The sequence below is a fragment of the Mastigoproctus giganteus genome, chromosome 10 (assembly GCF_048544385.1).
Source record: "Mastigoproctus giganteus isolate SK-2022 chromosome 10, ASM4854438v1, whole genome shotgun sequence".
In the NCBI taxonomy this organism is placed as follows: Eukaryota; Metazoa; Arthropoda; class Arachnida; order Uropygi; family Thelyphonidae; genus Mastigoproctus; species Mastigoproctus giganteus.
The window spans coordinates 139,917,586-139,939,617 of NC_143584.1; positions in this window are offsets into that span (position 1 = coordinate 139,917,586).

The window sequence follows — 22,032 nt, forward strand, 5'->3', positions numbered from 1 at the left end:
CGTAGTATATTTTTAGCGCTTGCATAATTAAAGCGCTGACAACATACTTTTTCCTGGACTTTAACACATTTAACATTTTTTCTGTGATTAATATATTAAGCAAATAATAATTCGTGTTTTGTATTAGTATTTAGTAAACTGATAACAGAAAAGCAAACTGCAACGACTTTTATGCACGAACCGAGAGCATTTCATTTTTGCTCATCCACCATATTATCCATTCATTCCCCTTGGAGTGGAGTGAAGTTGAGTACATACGGGCGGACATAATGAAGAAGACAATAATCCAATCACTTTAAGCATATATGCTAAAAACCCGCCTAAAAACATGATAGAAGTCCATTATTACGAGTAACGGGAGTCCGCCATAGCGAGTACAAGTAATGTATCATCAATTAATGGAGGGAAATTCCACGTTAACAACTCGGAACTAAGTGAAACTTTCCGCTATAAAAAGTGCTTTCATGTAGCGTTAATGTAAATTTTTTTTCAAAAATCTGACTCTCGTTTATCTTTACTGATACACAAGTGCAACTTGTTACTGCTTGCGTACTATTCGAAGTATGACTTTTAGAATAGTTTTAGTTATTTTTATTTTATTTTTACTTCGATGCGAGACCTATCGCTACTACATCGTAAGCACAAATGCCCTTTCTATTGCAATTTATTACTCGTAGTTCAACCAACCGCTCCCTGAGTAACGACGATAATTAATCAAATGTTAATGTAACTGTTCGTTGTGTAATATTCTTGTTGTTGTTGTTGTTATTTGGTTTTTAGGGGCATTAGCAACTAAGGCCATATTGCTCCGGGGATATGCGGTGGTCATTCCCTGACCTTTCCGCATCCTCCGTATTGGTGGGTCACGGGCTCGAACCCTGGTCTAATCAAGAAGCGTGTGCTACACACTGCTGCTCCTGCCCACCTGGCGCCACAATATTCTTGTACAAGATATCATCTGTCCTTACCATTAATATGCAGAAGAAAAGCAATACGGTGAATGGAGGTAAGAAGTGAATATACAACTGATTTTTGAAGTTTAATGCGTTTAATTCAGTATTCATATTTTGACTACAGAGACAGTCAAATTGTCGTTTTAGCGACTTTCATTACATATATATATATATATATATATATATATATATATATACACACACACATAGCTCAAGGTAATCAATTTACGTATAATTGTATTTTTGTGATACACAATATAAACTAAAAAACCAAAAGTCAGGAGAGTTTAAAATTAACGTTACAGGATCTCTGTGGCGAAGAAGACTTAACTTTGTGAGTTTAATTAATCTGTTTGTGGAGTATTTTACTTGAATTTTCTTTTCTTTAACAGGTTCCTCATGAATAGTTCACTGTAAACATAAATATACTCACATAAATGAGGATATCATTCAACTAGCAAACGAGAATTTTTTATTATAAGTTTACCTTTGTATCATAACTCCAAGCGCCTTTCGCCGTCATTTTCTACTTCCGAAATTTATGTTATCCTATTTAGATTTTGGGTTATGACATCTCGCTCTCATATCTAGGGGATGTTATTTTATATTCAGTGTTTTATCCCATTTGTACATCTCCCTTTCATAAGCAGTCGGACACACAAGCTGTCTGTTGTCTCCTTGAGAATAACAAACGTACTGCACTTTTAAACTTAAGCTGTACTTTAATGAAAAAAAGAAAAACTGTTTTCTTCACTACACTTAGCGTTTCTTACATAAATATTTTGTTGAATTTTTACTTTCAGTTAATTAGCAATGGTATCCTGTTTTTAACAATCGCTGAGCTCAGTGAAAGGCGATGTGTGAACTATACGTGAAGCAGTAGCCATTCCAGCTTTCTGTTTAGAATCTCCTCAGACGCTTACGTGGCCAAAAAAACTCAAAAAAAAAAAAAAAAACGGCAGCCGCTAGAATGGGTAAGAAAACTACTAGCCAAGAATTTCGGACAATGCAGTTGGCTTGCACCAATATAAACTATCTTCCAACATTTATTGAGACGGTAAATGAAAAAAAAAAAAAAAAAAAAAAAAAGATGAGTACCACAACAAGAACTAGGACGTCTTGTTGTGGTACTCAGATGTTGTTCCCAAATGTCTCAACGGTTTCAGCTGGAATCACAGTTGATCTCTGGACTACAAATGGCAGGTTCACCAAGTTATTCTCATCCCAAATGCTTTGTTATAGGCGCGTTATCATGCTGATACAAATGCGGTCTCTCCCTCCAAAGGATTGTCATAATGCAGGTAAAGCACAATTATTCAAGACGACACAATAGACAGCTGTATTCATGATTTCTTCGGCAGTTCCTCGTGCTGCTAAGATAAAAAGATGTATATTGAGTCACACGCCGGGGTTGGAAGATTCTGTGTTTTTACTGTGGCTTGCTTTTGATTTGTGGTTTTAGTATTAATATTTGCAAATAATGCAAGCTTGTAACGATATCAGCAAAAAAAAAAGTGTAGTCTCTGCAAGAGGAAGAATGCCATCAGCATTTAGCTTAACCTATAGTTTGCAGAAAGCCTTTCTTAGTAAGACCACCCTTTTGTTTCCTTCACTAATCTCGTTGCCCTTCTCTGCACCCGTTATAGAAGATCTACGTCTTCCTAAAACGAGGTCGCCAGACCCTGTATGCAGTATTCAAGATGCGGCCTAACTATTGCGTTGTACAATGAGATAATCTCCCCCTTATCACCGCTAGAAAAGTTCCTATATATCATTGACAAAATCCCTGACTGCCTGTCTGCACGCTCAGAGAATTTCATATCAGACTGAACAATTACCCTCAGGTCTTTTTCATTTTCTACTACGCTGAGTGTAACACCACAAAGTTTGTATGTTAATCTGAGATTACTGCTACCGTATGCAGCACCTTGCATTTGACAATGTTATGGCCATTTCTCAGCCATTTGCCTAATTTTACTAGATCTTGTTGCAGTAGCTTATCTTGATTACTGTTGTTAATCACCCTTCCAACCTTTGTATCATCTGCAAACTTAGACAATAAGCCTGATATATCTTCATCAAAATCATTAATAAATATTGAAAACAACAACAGGCAACAGCACTAATAACATTAGTCCACGAAGAGCAGTGTCCATTAATAACCACTCTCTGTCCTTGCCCACAACAACCATCCCTTTATCCATAGCAGTCACTTGTCCTTAATGCCACATTGATTCAATTTTTACAGCAGGCTTATGTGCAACAGTACCAAAAGCTTTCCTGAAATCCAAGTATATGATATCAAAATTACTTTTTGCACCCATTTCTTTTGTTACTCCATCACAGTATCCAATCAGATTGGCCAGACAAGATCACCGCTTAACAAATACAGATTCATGCTGTGACTGGAGTAGTATATATTGCATTCCTGTCTAGTTTGGTATGGCTTGCCGTGTCAATCTTAAATGCTGACGCTGTGGACTTTGAAATGGACTGACAATTATTTATAACCTGAACTTTGACACCTTAACCTAGACTTCGAATGTCTCGTATCTACTTTTGCGTTGGTTTTAAACGTATCGCTTTAGAGGGTTTTCCACTCTGTAATCCTCAAATACAACCGGTTGAAACTGTGTAGTCGGTTCCTACCTGCCCAGGCACTGCTCCGTCTTGGAGTCGACCTTCAGAAATTAGCTACCGACTACAAATACCGTCACATTCTCCTCGAGTGGATTCCATCTGTGGAACTGGGAAAATTTCCTTCATATGACGTTTAAGTCCTCATTTTTCATTATTATAATTTACATGTTTGTAACTCATAATTTCCATGTAACGGTATTTTTTTTTCCTTTTTGCCAATTCATTTCATTTATAATTTCATTTATAATGTAAAACTCCTGGCCATGTCGCCGTGTTGAGTATTGCTGTCTCCAGTACATGTCCTGTACTTATTAGCAATAAAGAATTTATTTATTTAATTGAGGGGGAAAAAGAAGAGGGAGTATGCTACAGTCCAAATCCCGTAATACAGGTCCATAGCGTCACACAACCACCACCGAACTTCATTGTTCTTGTAATGCAATCTAGATTAAACTATTCTTTCAACATACGACACATCAAAGTAATTCCATCTGATGTTTAGCCTGTATAATGTGATTCATCATTCGACTTCACAGGCCGAACATCAGATGGAAATTACCTTGACGGAACGTTTAATGCATCCATTCTCTGCAGGACAGGCGGTGGAGACAGCTTTGATTTAAGAACGTTAGCGTGACCATGGTAACCCATTTTATATGGTATTTTACTGATGGCTGTTGATCTTACATGTATCCCAGTTCCGTCAATCGTGTGCAGTGATTAGCCAGTGGTTGTGGGCACAAACTTATGAGGTGTTCTCAACACAAAGCTTCCCTCATTTTACTTGTAGCAAGTTGTGGAGCGTTACTTTTTCGAAAATGTCAGCCAATTTTAAAGGAGGAGGAGAATGAGGGATTTAATTTTTCAACAAAGATTAGGCAATTAAAATTGCAAGAAACGCTATGTGTGAAATGCGAGCACGCACGCAACTGAAGAATGTTGGCATTTGGATGGCTAATGTGATGGCTGGAAGAATGTTGGCAATCCATTTAACAGCTGGAATTAGCCTGAATGGCAGTGTGACTATTGTTAAGACTGATTCATACTAACAATGGCAATTTTTAATTCTAAATTTTTTACTTCTGTCTATTTGTTCTATTAATAAATATATATATCTTTATTGCAGGCAGTGATTGGTTACATGATTACCTGATGCAATAATACCCACAACAGCGACAATGCTAGGGGTTTTAAATGTATTTAAAATAAAATACATACTATTAAACGAATTTATTTTTATTAATAAACGTATCAAAATTATTAGTGTTTTTTTCTAAGTGTCGTTGGTAGTCCACAAATGCAGATATTTTCAACTACCTCCATACAGATTACAATTGGTAAAACCTTTAGGTTATTTTATTATGTACTAACTCTTGTTAACCATATTGGTAGTTTGAAAATGAGTACTTTCCAATATGCTTCAGATGTGTGGTCAATCAATCGTCCAAATATTTTTAATACTTGATCAGTTTTTCGTTATCCGCTTCAAAATTAATTATTTTATCGAGAACAGTCGACACCACGATAATCTTGCAGGGTAAACTTACATTTGGCTGACAAAGGCTGCGAGTTCTCCAGAATTCTGCATAAAGAGGGTGGTGCGATATATATTTCTTCCTCGAAAGCTAGAAATGGCATAAAATCAACACTAACTAATCACATTTTTGAAATGCGACTCCCCGGAAAATATGTATTGGGAAAACTCGTGTATTAAATACCTTGATTAAAAGGAAATTATAAAAAAAAAACAAAAAACTCGTGGTAGCAACCAAATATCCAATGATTTTAATACCAGTTAGAACTTAAGGAATTCGCGCATTTTCTAACTTTTATTCATACAAAAATAAATACAGTTATGTTTCGCGTTAAGAGACTGCGAAAAATTCCCAGGGAACACATTGTGCCTTGACCCTAAGATATGAAACAAAGATTACGCAACTATTTGTCTCCCATAATACAAAATATTGGGTGTTACCTATATTCATAAAAAAATTACTTAATATTTTAATTAAGTTTCAAAATATTAAGTAAATTAAGTATTATTTATTGTAATTGTAGAAATGTTTTATCTAGAAAAAAACAATATGTCCGACAATTAAACAAAGTCATTATATGGCAATACAATGCTTAATTTGCATACTGTGTACAAGAAAAAGAGTTCGTTAAGAAGCTGATTGCCAAAAATATTTCCTACAGCTAATTATCCCGCCTCGACTCCGTCTTAAATCCAAAAGCTGAACATCTGTTCTAGAAAAATGTTTGTGCTACCTAAGGTTGCCTTAGTATTAAGAATAAATTCTTCCCCCCCCCTCTCACGTCCACAGCCGCTTTGTACTATTAAACTGTACTGTTAAATTAAAACGCGACGCCAGTCAATGTTTGTTACCTCGATCACGGAGCCAGATGCAGTGAAACTCTCACACCCGCTAAGACTGGCTCTGTATCCATATTTATGGATTTATAAAGAAAACATCAATACAATTACTCTATTTAGTTCGTTTGCTTTGTTCTCCCTCGATGGGTGACATTTGAAACTATTTTCCTTCTGAAACTGTACTAAAAAATTAGTATAAAATATATATATTTAGAAAGTGCAATATTCGTCGAACTAGATCGCAGTCACGAGTCACTCAGGGCACAACCACCGGGCGCATCAAATAAATAAAAAATTATGCAGCCACTGCGTACAGCAGTGGCTGTAAAATTAATTTTAAAAACAAGAATACCTACGTTTCGAATCCTTATACATGTGTATAAGAATGTGTGTATCCCTTGGCGGATTTCTTCTGGGGTCTGTACATGAGAAGAACTTGCAGCAGTTGAACTGTCATGAAAAACATGAGACCAAGAGATAATAATACATAGTAACATATGTCGGTTTAGACATGCCGGTTGTCTGTTAGTCTAACTATATAAATTTAATGTTTTGAATCGATAGTAATAACAGACCTGTTCAAAAGAATGAGAGATAAAGAACTAACAATTATCGTCCGGGAAGACTAACCTAAATGGCGGGGCGTTTGCATTTTTTTTCAAAAGACATAACTGTTTTTGAAAAACTAAAATACAAATGTCACATTTGCAGCTTTTTTACAGTATTGGTATAATTTATTGATTGCGTCGAAAACGTTTGTTGAGGTTATGATTTCTGTTTACATGAACTTTTCTAGAAGGAACTTGGCTTATAACATATTCTGTATAATGAATAAGAATTGCTACTTTTATATTCTCGTTTGGTCTTTCTTAAAGTTTTTAAGATACTGATTACATATTTTAAGTGAAGCAAAGTCTGGTTTCTTAGAAGATAAAATTTGCTACTTCTGGCCAAGTGAACTGTATCACTTCACATCGTCCACTGTGTTGCACAAATGTCTATGAACGGTAAACGTATAGTGCTATCCATCAATGACAAAACTCATAATGCACTGAAAAACGTTAGTGGTGCCATTTCGGAGACTGAATATTGAGTAGTAAAAGTTAATCTCAGGTAACACAAACATTAAATAAGTTAAAATCAGTTCCTTATTTTTATTTGAATTGGTCATTATCACACTTCGTTCGTATAATCCATGTCCTACTGCACAAATGAAATACCCTCTAAACTTTAGAAACTGTCTCATATTTTTTACAACTTGCGGAAGTTTGAAAATGTTTCTTAGTTATGTTTTTATTAGTTTTCCATTCATCTAAGTTTAACTTACGCGCCACCATACACTCAGAGAATGATGCTAATGCTTCTACTGAGCATATGACCCATTGGCGTCCTGTGCGCTGCAGAAAAGAAGACAGAGTTCATAGTGAGAGGTGCGTACAAGCTAACACACAACGCAGTGTTATTCAATTTCGTGACGCCTCTGTAGCAGAAATATGTATGGAAAAAGGGTACATCGACAATTATTTGTCACGCCCACGCGTACAAGAATGAGCAATTGTTACAGTGAAGGATGACCCTTTCCCAGGACAAATTAACACAGTTGTCACAGAACCATGTACCCCAAAGCATACAACAGAACCAATTCGTCATCACCAACTGAAGAAATTCACCACTTTCGAAAGCGCCTGGATGGTCACGCTGTTTTTCGAATTACGGAAACTGCTGCTGTGTGGTTTCAGATGTAAAGAAATGGTCAACTTTTAAAATTACACACGTATCCTTAAGGTTGGTCTGTATCAAAAACATCTTTAGAGACCAGGCCGTTTGACCGACGGGGTCATTTTTTTTTACACAACATTGCGTGACTACTCCGCTCAGCACATCGTGACAATCATCCAGAAACTACACTGGAAGGCGATTGAATATTATCTGTACGAGTCCAGATTTATCACTTGAGATTTATGTTTTTGAAATACGGAAAAGTGATCTAGAAGGGCGGCGATTTACACACACTTAAGTGAGAACGTAGTATTGCTTCAAAACAACTAATGCATGTAGGCACTTCAATAACTCAAGTTCGATTACTGTAGTGTATTGTACATTTTCCCCTTGATTAAATACAATGAGATGTATTATAACCGCTTCTGTGAAAATGTCATGGATTTCATGAAGTATACAATTTAACTACTCAATCAAAATGGGTTCTTTATAAACATTTATTTTATTCGTTATTTCAATAATGTGATTTAAAATAGTGAAAAGTAAACAGTCATTGGATATTTACTGTGCTGCGTTGTCCGTGATAGTATAGCAGCTTTCTTCCTTGTCACTCGTTACAAGGAAGAAACAATTGGATCCAATTCCGACAGAATGGAGGAATTCTTAAAGGCCGCTTTTAATTGAGGTTGTAGCTATTTCAATCTCAGGCGCGGGTAGCAAGGTTTCTCCCATAAATTATTCCAAGTTTTTCAACTCGCATAACACGAAAATAGGCCCAAGAACACGCACTCGTACAAAAAAGCAATACACCATAGCACCAAACTACTGAGATTTACGGACACCCCTTCAAAAATCAAAACATGTTTGCGGACCCCTATATATATATATATATATATAATTTAAAATTTGGCTATCCGTCGGGCTAACAGTCATCTTGCCAGTTTACTACTAAATTGGGATACATCAACTTAAATATTGTATTGTAAGGGATGGATACTTCCTTTTTATGGGGGTTATACATCTTTAATGTTATTTTATTCTACCTGGTTATCTTATACTAACTATCATTTGGACACAGTTACGCTGGACGATGACTACAGAAACGGATATCTCGTTAATTATGGTTGATACATTGAAAGGGTTAGCCCTCGAAAAAGTCCCTTTCAATGTATCTAATTGCCTATAATTAACATTTATTTTTTTCTTTTAATGTTATTGATATGTAAGGTTTTCCTTACTGTATTTGGTATACATATTTTTTTTCCAGTTTGCGTTGGGCACTTGCATAAGGCGTTGGGTTGCTTGAGATGCTATAACTTACTAGCTTTCGTAATATACATTATAGCCGGCTTAACTTGGTCTATTATTGCACTATTAGAACTTACCGCTACAACTAATATCTTAAATAATATACAGACGGATGTAATGTTTAATCTTATAAGATGGCATTAATCGGATCTGTGACGATTAAAATATATATGTATTAAATTTGATATATTTATTATAATTGAGCTATTAATTAACTATGCATTTTACATACTTGGTATATATACACATATATATACACATATATATATATATATACACATATATATACACACATATATATATATATATATATATATATATATACACACACACACACACACACACACACACAGGTGTTCAAAGAAAGTGCATCACCCCTTAAAATTGTAATTGTCGTCCGAATAACGTCAGTTATTTTCTCGGAAGAGAAGAAATTCAACCTGAATGGCTCTGATGGGAGACAAACGATTCGCCGTAGACATAGTGAAGAGTATCATTTATACTGTATGGCGTCTACAGTAAAATTCCCTACCAGCCAAATGATATGGGGGTGTATTTCATATCGCGGAGTAGGTCACCTGCAGTTTATAAAAGGTTCCGTAAATGCCAATGGATACCTGGCTATATTGGAAGGCAAATTGTTGCCAACCATTTGAGACCATTTCAACCTGCCAAGTAACTGCATCTTTCAGGACGACTCTGCTCCTTGTAATCGGGCGAAAAGTTAACTAGGCACTTCAGCTTCATTTCTGCATTACAGGTTCGACAGTAATGTGTTTACATTTGTTACAGGTGAAAAAAAAATGGTTGGAAAAACGGTCCATTACAACTAGGGCTTACAATACCGGAATCCCGGTCATTTTTTTCCCGAATTGAAATACCGGTATTGATACAAAAAATACCGGTTTTTCGATACTAATTTAAAAAAATAATTGTTTATAATTTAATCACAAAGGTTATAAAATCGCCTTTATGTGATTATGACGTCGTTATCTCTCTAGTCGATGTTCGATAAATCATCGATAGGACACCATACAACATTGCAACCTGTTCACAATTCTCGGACAACTTCATGTCTGACCGTATCGTAACTCCCAAGTCCCGTTCCACCACTACTGACTTAAGTTCAACTCTACCAAGTGTATAAGTTACAAATTTGTATTTTGGGGTTGCTGTTCCCCAGGTGTAAGACCTTGCATTTTGCTGAATTAAAGCATATCTGCCACTTTTCTGACCATCCCGGAGATCTATCTAGGTCACTCTGAAGAAGCTCTGCTTGGCGGCGATCATTAACTACTCTACTGATCTTTACATCATCTGCAAGTTTAGACCTCACGCCCTCCATCCCTTCATAGATATCATTTAAGATAATCAAAAATAACAGTGGTCCCAGTACTGATCCTTGGGGAACCCCACTTCTTACATTAACCCAATCTGAGGAATAACCATTTATCACAACCCTCTGGCCTGGTGCCCTCAAACCATCGTGCTATCCATCTAAGGATTTCCCTATGATTCCAGCCTGCTCAAACTTTAAAGTAACCATTCATGTGGGACTGAGTCAAATGCTTTGCTGAAATCCAAATAAACAATGTCGAAATTATTCCCTAAATCCAGCTCACGAGTGTCAAAATGGCTAACCAGATTTGTTAAACATGATTTTCCCTTTACAAAACCATGCTGTGTATCCTACAGAATTCCATTTCCATCTAAACGATCCTGAATTCCAACCTTGATCATTGCCTCCATGATTTTCCCTACTACTGAAGTTAGACTGGCTGGTCGGTAATTTCCCGTTACATTCCTAGAACCGCCTTTATGTTCCAATTTACACCAATCCAACGGAATCTCTCCTGTCCAGTGATGCTCTCATAACTAGCCTTAATGGTTCAATGCACTCACTTGCCGCCTCCTTTAAGATTATAGGGTATATGCCATCAACCACAGGAGCCTTACTCGCCTGTAGGCGCGAAAGTTCTCATTAAAATTTCAACATCACTAATTACATTTTTTCAACTTCACTTCCATAATATCTCATTGACACAAAGGGGTTTTTTTTTAATATAAATATCGATGAAAAGTAACTGTTGAGTTCATCTGCAACTTCAGCTATGGTATCTAATACTATCCCACGTCCATTACATAAGGGTCCAATCTGATTTGTCCTTCTATTCTTTGCATTTATATATGTCAAGAATTCCTTAACTACACTCTTTGCTCTCTCCCAGACTCAGTAAAGATACTATAGTGAAAATTATACTTCGCTGAATAAAACGTCTTTCTCCTTCAGAAAATAATGAACATAATTCAACAATGGAAGACCAACATGGAACAGAACATCAGTGTTCCGCAAATTCTTTCCAAAATAAGAAATTGCCCGATTCCAATGAGATTTTAAAAGATGAACGTTTAACTACTTTTGCTAAAAAATTTCAAAGCCTAGAAAATATGGATTGAGATCGTCTACGATTATCTCAGCACCAGAATAGAATCCGAAAGGGCGTTTTCTGCCGCTAATCAAATATGTACCAAAATTAGATCCATTTTAAACGATTGTACTATTGATTGCTTATGTTTCTTAAGAGCTCACTTTATTCGGACAGGTAGTGTGGATGCTTAAACATAACTAAACTTTGCAGTAACAATATGTATTTCTTTGTTTTTAGAATAACTGTATTTTAATGATTTTTTTCAGAATATTTATTATTGCAATAAAAGTTTATTTAAAACATGAATTCAAGTAATTACAGTACTTGTTTTTTTTTCCTTACTTTATTGCACCTAATTGTCATCAAAATTTATAGAGAAAAACGTTTGCTTTTGGAATACCGGTATCCCGGTTTCATAAATTAAAAATACCGGTATTGTAAGCCCTAATTACAACTCTTAGCTGGCCAAGAAACAGCCCGGACCTGAATCCTATAGAGAACTGCTGGCATCGTGTGAAATGTGCAGTTGCCAGAAAGAAATCAAAGACCCTTCGTGCAAGAGCTCACCGGTATTAGAGACCCCGGTCTGATGAAGCAATACATCAACAGATGTGTTACTCCTATTCCCCTATACGCGGCACAAATCTGGTCTTCAGCTCCCGAAAGCAGTATCAAAGCCTTTCTAGGACTCGAATACTGGCTCTTGGGATGGCTGAACAGAATTTCAGCTAAACTTTTTACCATCTCAAGAGCTATACTATACTCCAATTTAGAGGTCACACCCTGGAGACAAATAATCACGTCAAGGAACACAATGACCCTCGCTCAGCTTTTAACAGGACGACTGGATGCACCGAAAGCCCGAGAGTGGATAGAAATACCCGGCGAAAAATCAAGACGAGTTGCAGATAAAGAACCACAACTGAAAGCGGCATTTACGCAGTTGGATAGCCTCGGAAGATTCTTTCCAGCAAACACCATCCAGCTATTTAACAACCTCAACATCAATCCTGAAAAGCTCTGCAATTGCAAATCCTACAGAAAGGAAGTTCTCAGAAACTCTTACTCGCAAATACAGATGTAAGGATACAGTTTCAGCACCTTGTTCGGCCAGGCACAAGCCACTGGGCTTTAGGAAACCCGACCTCATCAATGTGTAAGGATTGACCTACCTACACAACTCTAATCCCCACAGAAGAAGAAGACTGCTGGAAAATTGAACTTTAAAATTTTTATTTTGCCGTATCACGGTCATTCGTGTTGTTTCATATGCTGTACGTTGTTTTGGCTGCTGTAAATATTTGTGTTTATGTAAATATGGTAAAACTCCCACTTGTGTGTGTTTAAGCAGAAGGTATGCTTCAATTGTCACGGTATGTTCTTACCAGTTTACAGTAGTTAAGTAGTAAAAGTATTTGCGAATAAATAATAACTCAAATAGTGTCTTTTCCAGATAAAATGTAGTTATAAATCAGATATTATGTATTTCATGTATTTTATAATTGTAACATAGATGTATTTTTGTAACATAGTTGTATATGTATTTTCACCCTCTAGCCAGTAGCTGTAACGGGGTGTTCTCCTAAGAGAAATAAACTGATGATAATAGTAATAATAATAATAACTTCAGGAAGTCATAATTGGTGTTTGGAACCACGAACTATCAGTTGATTATCTTCAGAAATTGATCTTGTCAATGCCTCGATGGTGTGCTATTGTCATTAGGGACAGAGCCGGTTCAACTAAATATTAGTTTGCACCTGGTGAAGTTTTCATTTTGTTTTCCATTTAAAATGATAAACTGAAGCAAATTGAGGGCTTCTGATAATATTTCAGCCATAATTGTTGTGTTAACCAAAACTGTTGTATAAAGGATGCAAATACTCATTTTGGAATATTTTGAGAGCATCTGTCAAATATTACCTGGCTTTGCCTTAACTATTAATAAATATCTTTTGTTTATATTTCTATTTGTGATGCTAGTCATTAATGTAACATACCATCGCAAAAAAGGGTTAGAAATGTGAAATTCCTAGGTGATGCACTTTCTTTGAACACCAGGGTATATGCACATATGTTTGTGTGTATATATACAGGGTGATTCAGGAGGAATAGTAAATATTTTGGAAGTTTATAGTATCGATTATTCTGAATAAAAAAGTTCATATAAACATGTGTCCAATTCTTGGATACTGTGATACAGCTGTTTGAAACTGGCGCGCGCAGCTCCCTGAATCAGATGTGAAAAAGAAGCAGTTATAACCTGACGCTGTTTGGTGTTAGAAGCGTTAGAAGCGTTGTTAAGGGTGCCGCACATCTTCACACGCTAAATATGCCGATATGGTGTGTCTACGGTTTTTATGGTGGAAGTGCCACTGCTGCTTGTAGAGAATATCGTCGACGGTTTCCTAACCGCAGAATACCGCATTCAAGAGCGTTTACTAGTGTTTACACCAAACTGTGTGAAACTGGTACAGTTCCCAGCGCTCATGTTTCTTCTGAACGTACAAAATATGGATGAAATAGAACATTTTTCAGTAGGTAGAACGTAGTCCTACTATTAGCACAGGAAGAATTTATGCGTGTATCGGTGTTGCACAGGCAAGAGTATGATGAACATTACGTGAGCACGGCTTATATCCATTTCACATACAGCGGGTGCAACACCTTAAAAAAAGGAGACGACGCCCAGCAATTGGAATTTTGTCGGTGGGTAAATGCTAATCACCGATTAATTCCATTAATACTGTTCAGCGATGAAGCTTCTTTCACCCGTGACGGTATCAACAACACCCGTAACTCTCATAGGTGGTCAGACGAAAATCCACATGCCACTGTAGAAACAAATTTTCAACATCGCTTCTCTGTAAACGTGTGGTGCGGTAACATCGACAAACAGTTGATCGGGCCTGATGTGATACAAAATCGCATTGCAGGGCCCATTTACCTAGAATTTCTGCAAAACGAATTTCCGCTACTATTGGAGGATGTTCCCTTGGTTACAAGGATTGGTATGTACTTTCAGCATGACGGAGCTCCTGCACATTATACCCGTCTGGTGATACAATATCTAAATCGAAGTTTCCCTGAACGATGGATCGGTCGCAGTGGTCCCGTTCATTGGCCACCAAGGTCTTCAAGACCTCACTGAGTTAGATTTTTGTGTGGGGATGATTGAAAATCGCAGTATACAAAGAAAAGATGAACACAAGAAACGAATTGCTCGCTTGCATTTTGGATACTGCTGCCCTCATAAATGAACGCCAAGACGCTCAGAAGAACAACACGTCGGTGGGATTTTCGAAGGTTTATTGTGAACTGTAAAAAATTTTTCAATTATTTGCGTTTTGTATCATTCAAAAAGTCAATAAATACAAACAATAAATCATTTTTCTTTCTTTAATACCTCGCACAATGGCTTTGTGAGCGCCAGTTTCAAACAGCACGTATCTCCGTATCCATTGCGAATTGGAGACATGTTTATCTGAACTTTTTTACTCAGAATAATCGATACTATAACCTCCCAAAATATTTATTATTCCTCCTGAATTACCCTGTATATGTATGAACACTGAATTTTCTGAAAAGAAAATTCAAAGTTGTGTGAAACAACTCAACTTTATTCTTATAGGAATATATAATAATATCTTTATTTATCATCAATTTGCTATACATAGAACGAATAATTTTAAATATGTATACAAATATATATATTAGCTTCAGGTGGTAGATGACTTTCATCAACCGGTGAAATACCACCACTTTGCTTATTGGCGGCTTGAAGTGGCGAAACCCATGTTTAGTCTCTAGAGCAATGTTTCCGGCATCCCCCTCTCCCCATACTTCTCCTTCAACCCATGCACGGTACTAAGTACTATAGGTTTTGATACCTTTCGTGTTTGGGGCTCTCATAAAAGAAAAAAAAAAAAATAAATAATATATATATATATATATATATATATATATATATATATATACACACACACACATACTAATCGTATCGAAAATAAGTAATATTCTATAATGAAATTCGTTTCGATTCTATCAATATATTTTCTAAGAAAATAAACACATATATCACTTGATACCTTCTGAACGTTTTGCGGACCCCCTGGAACTGGTCTACGGATCCCCAGGTGTTCGCAGACCACAGTTTGGGAAACGCTGCACTATAGCAATATATTCTGGTGAGTCGTAAATCCAAAAATAACGCCAAATGTAGTTTCTTTGTAGAAACGCATTTCCGACAGAATGCCAATTAAGAATCGACAAATATATCGCTATATAACATCCATTAAAAAGTGGTTCATAATGCGAATATTGAGCGGTTACAATAGTTCAGCACTGGAAGTAACTCATAATGAATCAAGTGCCATGCAAACAAAACAAGCAGGGAGCATCGATCGCAAAATAGGGCAACGCTTAAATAAATCGAACAAATCAGCTATTCAAAATTGCAAAAAGGAATAATGATTTTAAATCAGTTCTATGGAGAGAGAGAGAGAGAGAGAGAGAGAGAGAGAGAGAGAGAGAGAGAGAGAGAGAGAGAGAGAGAGAGAGCGCAAAAAAAAAAAATCCACTCAGAACACAATGAAGGATTATTTTCTAAGTCTAAGAAGTTAGAAAATGTTTAAATGGAACAAAATCTAGGCCAAATGTACGAATGCAGTTAGTTTAAAATGGGTAGTTGTTGGGTATGATCACAATAATTACCAGCTTCATAAGGAATGCAAACTTCTCAATTCAAAGAGCTTATTACAGTAAACAGTCGAGTGGTCAAACACGAGAATGCTCTAGCTAGTGGTTCCCAATCTTATCACTCAAGTCACACTTTAAGTTAAAAGAAGAATATTAACGGCACACCGAAATAGTGATTGCCATCGAACTCAATGGAATTTTTCCTAATCTCGCAGCACACTTGAAAAGGGTCGCGGCACACCGTTTGGGAACCATTGTTCTAGCACACGCATTTCAGTGGACCGTAGTTCGAACCCTCATGACTGCTAAATTGAATTCATTGTCGAAATGATTAATTGTAAACTCCTCTGACCTACTAGTCGTGCCAGAGTATAAACAGAAATTTTCTTAAGAAAAAATTTCTTGAAATGCGTGTATGACGTCCAGCAAATAAACTCAGCAACTTGGACCCCCTTACCTTTTTTAATGAAATTAAAATCATTTCAACTTATTGCATCATTGAGTAGAAGCTTCATTATTGTTCTACTCAAAACTCACTTCAAAATACAGCAAGAGATGATCAAAAAATCGGAACAGCAAACAGAGCTTTTAAAACAGCAATAATTCTAACAGGATACAATATTGGGATGTCAAAAACATTGCATTGAAATATAGTGTAAAGAACAATTTCTAAATTATTGCTAATTGTTTTAATCTACACTATTTATTGCGTTCATAATCTTCAGTTGGAGCTTACATAAAAAAAGTGTAAAGCAACCAATAATACTGCATTCTTCGTTTCACCATGAAAAATTAATATTAGTACATGCTGTGGCTGGCTACAACTGCATATATTATGGGATGGGGGGGAACCACATCTTTAAACCTAAGAGAGCCAATTCATAGTACAAATACAAGTTCACTAGAACAGCAAAATGGCAAACCAATGACGCTAATGCCATGATGAGTGCATGTCATGAAGAGTGCATGGGCCAGTATACCACTAGACCATTACTGGAAGTCAGGAGCGTCCATGAATAGAAGTATCGCTGGCAAACGGGGATTCTAAACGATAACAGGTAGATGTATCTAATAATGTTTATGTATTGGTGGTACTATCACTTGCGGGTAGGAGTGCTTATAATCATTGTTTTTATGGATTTTTTTTTCCATACTGTAGGCTTTTTAGGCGGGGGAAGCACATTTTCCTTCAGGAATTTTTTTTTTTTAAAACAAAGCAGTCAAATCGACCAGAAAAAACAGACAACATTCACCTGAGTGAAAGGATTACCACTCGGGTAATATATAACTTGAAAGATTTTTTTGTATTGGCTATATCAATTACCACTACAATCATTATGCTTTAGATGCTGACGTTTGGTTCCAAGATCCTACCTTCAGCTAAAAAAAAGAAAAAAAGATTACACTCATTCGTGAAAGACTTTTGATGATAATTTTCAATCTTACTTGGATGTATTGGTTCCCTTATTACAGCCGTTATAAATAATGTTTCTTGATACGACTTTGCATCTCATCTCATCTCATCATTGTGAATTTTGAATATTGCTCTAATATTGAACGACCGCTGAGTTATGTTTCTGTGTAACCCTTCTAGTAGTACTATTGTCACGGAGTATTGGTTTGCGCATACTGTACACACACGAATGAAAATTAAACTAACAAGTCAGCAGCGTGGATAAGCCCCCTACAAGATTCGAATAAAATGAAGAGATGGAGGAACTAGATTAAGAATAAGGGTGTTGCAGAAGGATTATGTACATGTAATTTAGAATACATTAAATAAAAGGCCAAAACGGTTAATTTACAAGCCAATTATGAATAAATTTGGACCGGCGTCGTCGATAACGTCGAAACCAAATCATGTGACGTAACTATTATGATACTGAAAACTAATCAGAACAACTGGGCAGATACATGAAGCAAAAATAAATCAAATTAAAACAAGGCGACCTGTGGGTCACGATCTTGTCCGAAGGCCACAAGATATTCATTCAGCCTCTTGAAAAGAGTGTTATCCAGACATTACCTATACATATCTTACAGCATTACATTTCCTAAATTCAGACTGTGTATATATTAAGTGCAATAGCATCATTAATACACAGCCATTTCTAAATAAACACAATATTTATAAGGTAAATATTCAGTTCATTCTGTTTATACCTTATAAATATTCTGTTCATTCAGAAATGGCTGTGTATTAATAATGCTATTGTACTTAATATATACATAGTCTAAATTTGCTAGCAGCTTGAGGCTTTAACCCTAAATGCATCTTAGTCTTATTTCCTAAATTCTTAATTTTTTAACAATAATTGAATAAATTTTATAAATACAAATTTAACTCTTAGTTTCACTGATATTTTCTGTGCGACACAATCGCCAACAAACACAAATAAACAAACAAAACAAAAATAAATAAACATATTTATTCCCTACATCTGGAGTTAATTTATTCCGTCCTAACCACAGCTAGCCGAACTGCCTGATTGTTTAACACATACGTATAATTAACACTCAATGCAGAAGGGTAGGCAAGACAGTTTCTTCTGGTCCGGAATGTCGTAGGTTTGGTCTTCGTACTAGAAATGAACGGGGTGAAAGTTTAACTGAACAGTCTTGTCATATGTAACACCTGCTTTCAGCAACACCCGAGAAGACTACACATGAAAATCTGATCATAAAACAAGGAATCAGATTGATTACACCCTTATTCAGCAAAGGTGACGTTCCGGTGTAATCACAGCAAAGACACTTCCTGAAGCTGACTGTGGCAGTGATCATCAGTTACTCCACATCAATCTAATGCTGATGCTAAAAAAGATTATGAATACGGTTTTACCCAAACGATTGGATGTATAAAATATTCAAAACGATTATATATTTGAAACAGACAACTGTTTTCAAGCTCTATTAGAACTAGATGACGATATGCTGCCTGAGGAAATGTGGGGAAATGCAAAAGGCATTATAGTATTAAGGATTCAGCAAATAGATACATTAAAGAAAGGTCAAAGATCAGGAAACCATGGATTACAGAAGCTACTTTTAAACTTATTGAACAGAGAACTGCAAAATCCCAGGGTCTACATGGAAACGAAGAGTATCAGGAACTGAGCAAAGTCATCAAGCGCTGTTTAAGCCAGGACAAACAGGATTATATCAATCGAAAGTGTAAAGAAATCGAATACCACAACAAACGAAACACTAAGAAGATGCATGATGTTATTAAGTCCTTAAGACAAAAGTTCCGACCAAAACTTAATGCAATTAAGAACTCCAAGGAGGAAATTTTAACAGAGGAGAATACAATTAAAGGAAGGTGGAAAGAATACTGTGATCAGCTCTTCAGAGCACCTGCTGACATTAATGATCTGCCACCCCGTTTTTCAAGCGTGTGATCATGAACCAGTTCCACTGAAGGAAGAAGTCGAAAAAGCCATCAGAGAACTGACTTGTAGCAAGTCATATGAATTGATGAAATCCCAACGGAATTGATTAAAGCTATAGGTGTGAAGAGCGCCGAGTTTTTTCATAAAATGATCGTAAATATTTGGGAAACGGGACGGTAGCAATCAGATTGGAAGAAATTAATTTTCAATCTCTTACAAAAAAAAAAGGAGATCTGAAAATTTGCTCAAATTATAGGCCTATTAGCCTAATTTCTCACGCTGACAAGATTCTTCTTAAAATCATATTAAACAGAATTTCAGGAAAACTTGAAGATTTGTTGTAAATTCCACTGACCTGATGGTCGTGCCGGAATATAAATAAGAACATTTAAGAAATTCCAGAAAAGCAAGCAGGTTTCAGAAGGAACAAAGATCAGATCTTAAGTCTACGACTGATGGCCACCGTCCCGTTTAACAATATGTCATATATAACACCTGTAATACGTAATACGTCAGGTCTCAAAGAATTCAATGTTCCAGTCGTTTTGTGTTTTTTAGATTATTCAAAGACATTTGATTGTGTTCAACATGAGAAACGATAACTAATATAGGATTTTCAATCTACATAATTCAGCTGATTAATATTGTAATACTGTACCAGGAACAGGAAGAAACTGTGAGAACCAACATGAGAAACACGGACTTTCTCAAAATTGGTAACGGTGTCAGGCAGGGCTGACACCGTCCACTTCACCATTTAAACCGTTATGCCGAAGATAACATTTTGTGTGCGCGCATGATCACTTATTCTTGTTTATACTCCAGCATGACAAGCAGGGTCAGAGGGGTTAACAACAAATCGTGAATACAATAGTTAATCGTATTTAGCAGTCATGGGCTTGAACCACGGTCCACTCAAAGAATGTGTACTACTGCATTCGCGCTCATGTCCACTCCGCTACATACAATATATGCACAGGCCTTTGTCTGTGCATATACTGTATGTATGCGCGAGCGGACACACACACACACACGTGCTGTGATTGATCGTTCATTGACAAGCCTGCACGCATTTTCAATTGGCCCACAATGATTCTACTGAGCTCAGACTGAGACTAAACGGACTTGTCCATCATTGTCCCATTATTCTCCCCTGACCGAGCCGTCATACAAGGCTTTGTGGGGAAGGAGAGGTTTGGTTATTTATTTTATTTTATTTATTTTGTTTTTTTTTTAGGAGCATTAGCAACTAAGGCTATATTGCTTCAGGGATATGCGGTGGTCATTCCCTAACCTTTCTGCATCCTCCGTATTTGGTGGTCACGGGGGAAGGAGAGGAACACACTGTCTTGTTCAAAACGCAAGGCCTTGCGCTACTAAAAAAAAAAAAAAAAAAAAAACATCAGTGATATAATAACGGGATTATCGAAGCTGTTGCAATCTTGCCCTTTCTAGAAACCACCACCATCAGTCAAACACCATTCCAAGAAAACAGGACCAACCTATCAAAACACCAAAACGTCCTTCACAGTTGAAAAGGGCTACGTCCTTAACGTAGCCCTTTTCAAAAGTCTGAATTTCTTCTATTTGAAGAAACCACCTTATATCGGTATTCATCGCTTCAGATAACTTTTCAATTTCACAAGATTCTATTTCCTACAAGTATGGCACAAATGTGGCTTTACATTAAAAAGTGTGGACGACAGCTAACCCTTAGAGTACCCCCTTCCCCTAGTAAAGGAAAAGTGCAGCCATTATCAACCCACTGCAGGATGGAAGCCTCCTCAACAATTCATGCTGAGGGAAATGGACCATAATCTGCCACGCTGGTCCAGTGCGGATTGGCAGATCAACCGTATTCAGCAGTGAGGGTGTTGAACCCCGGTCTACTGAAAGAGCGTGTGCTACTGCACTCCCGCTCCTGACCACTCGGCTACGAAGGCCTCTAGTAAGACGGTCTAAATATAATACTTGCGCTGACAACTTAGCCCATACATTCCAGGAAGTGTTTGTTGGTTCTTTGGAAAACTTGGACGCGGTGTTTCCGCGTTCAGTGATATTTTGTTTTGACAATATGCGCTCTTTCTGGTCAATGTTCAACCAGGGTACATTTTTCCAAACGGAAATCTTTGGCATGCTGAGAAACTCCAAAAGCCAAATAAAATCTGAAAGTGGTATAAGCAGATAAACGCACTGTAGTCTTTTATACCTATCAACCTTCAAATTTCCTAAACTCGTTTCCGAGTGGCATGTTGAGTATAAACCACATTTATACTTTCTCTAAAATTTATGTTATATCTGAGCGACCGCGCTACCCCTTCCTTATAAAATTTGAAAAATAACGAATTTGCATAAAATGTGATTATTCTTTGGTGTACTAGTACTTTTGGTAGAATATGTACGGGACACCCAAAAGCCTTGAAATTTTTTTTTTTAAATTCAAAGAACTATTAGTCACAAATGACTGTAGTTGTTTTACAATAATACTCTATTAAGTTATGTGACTTTTTTCTTTTTTT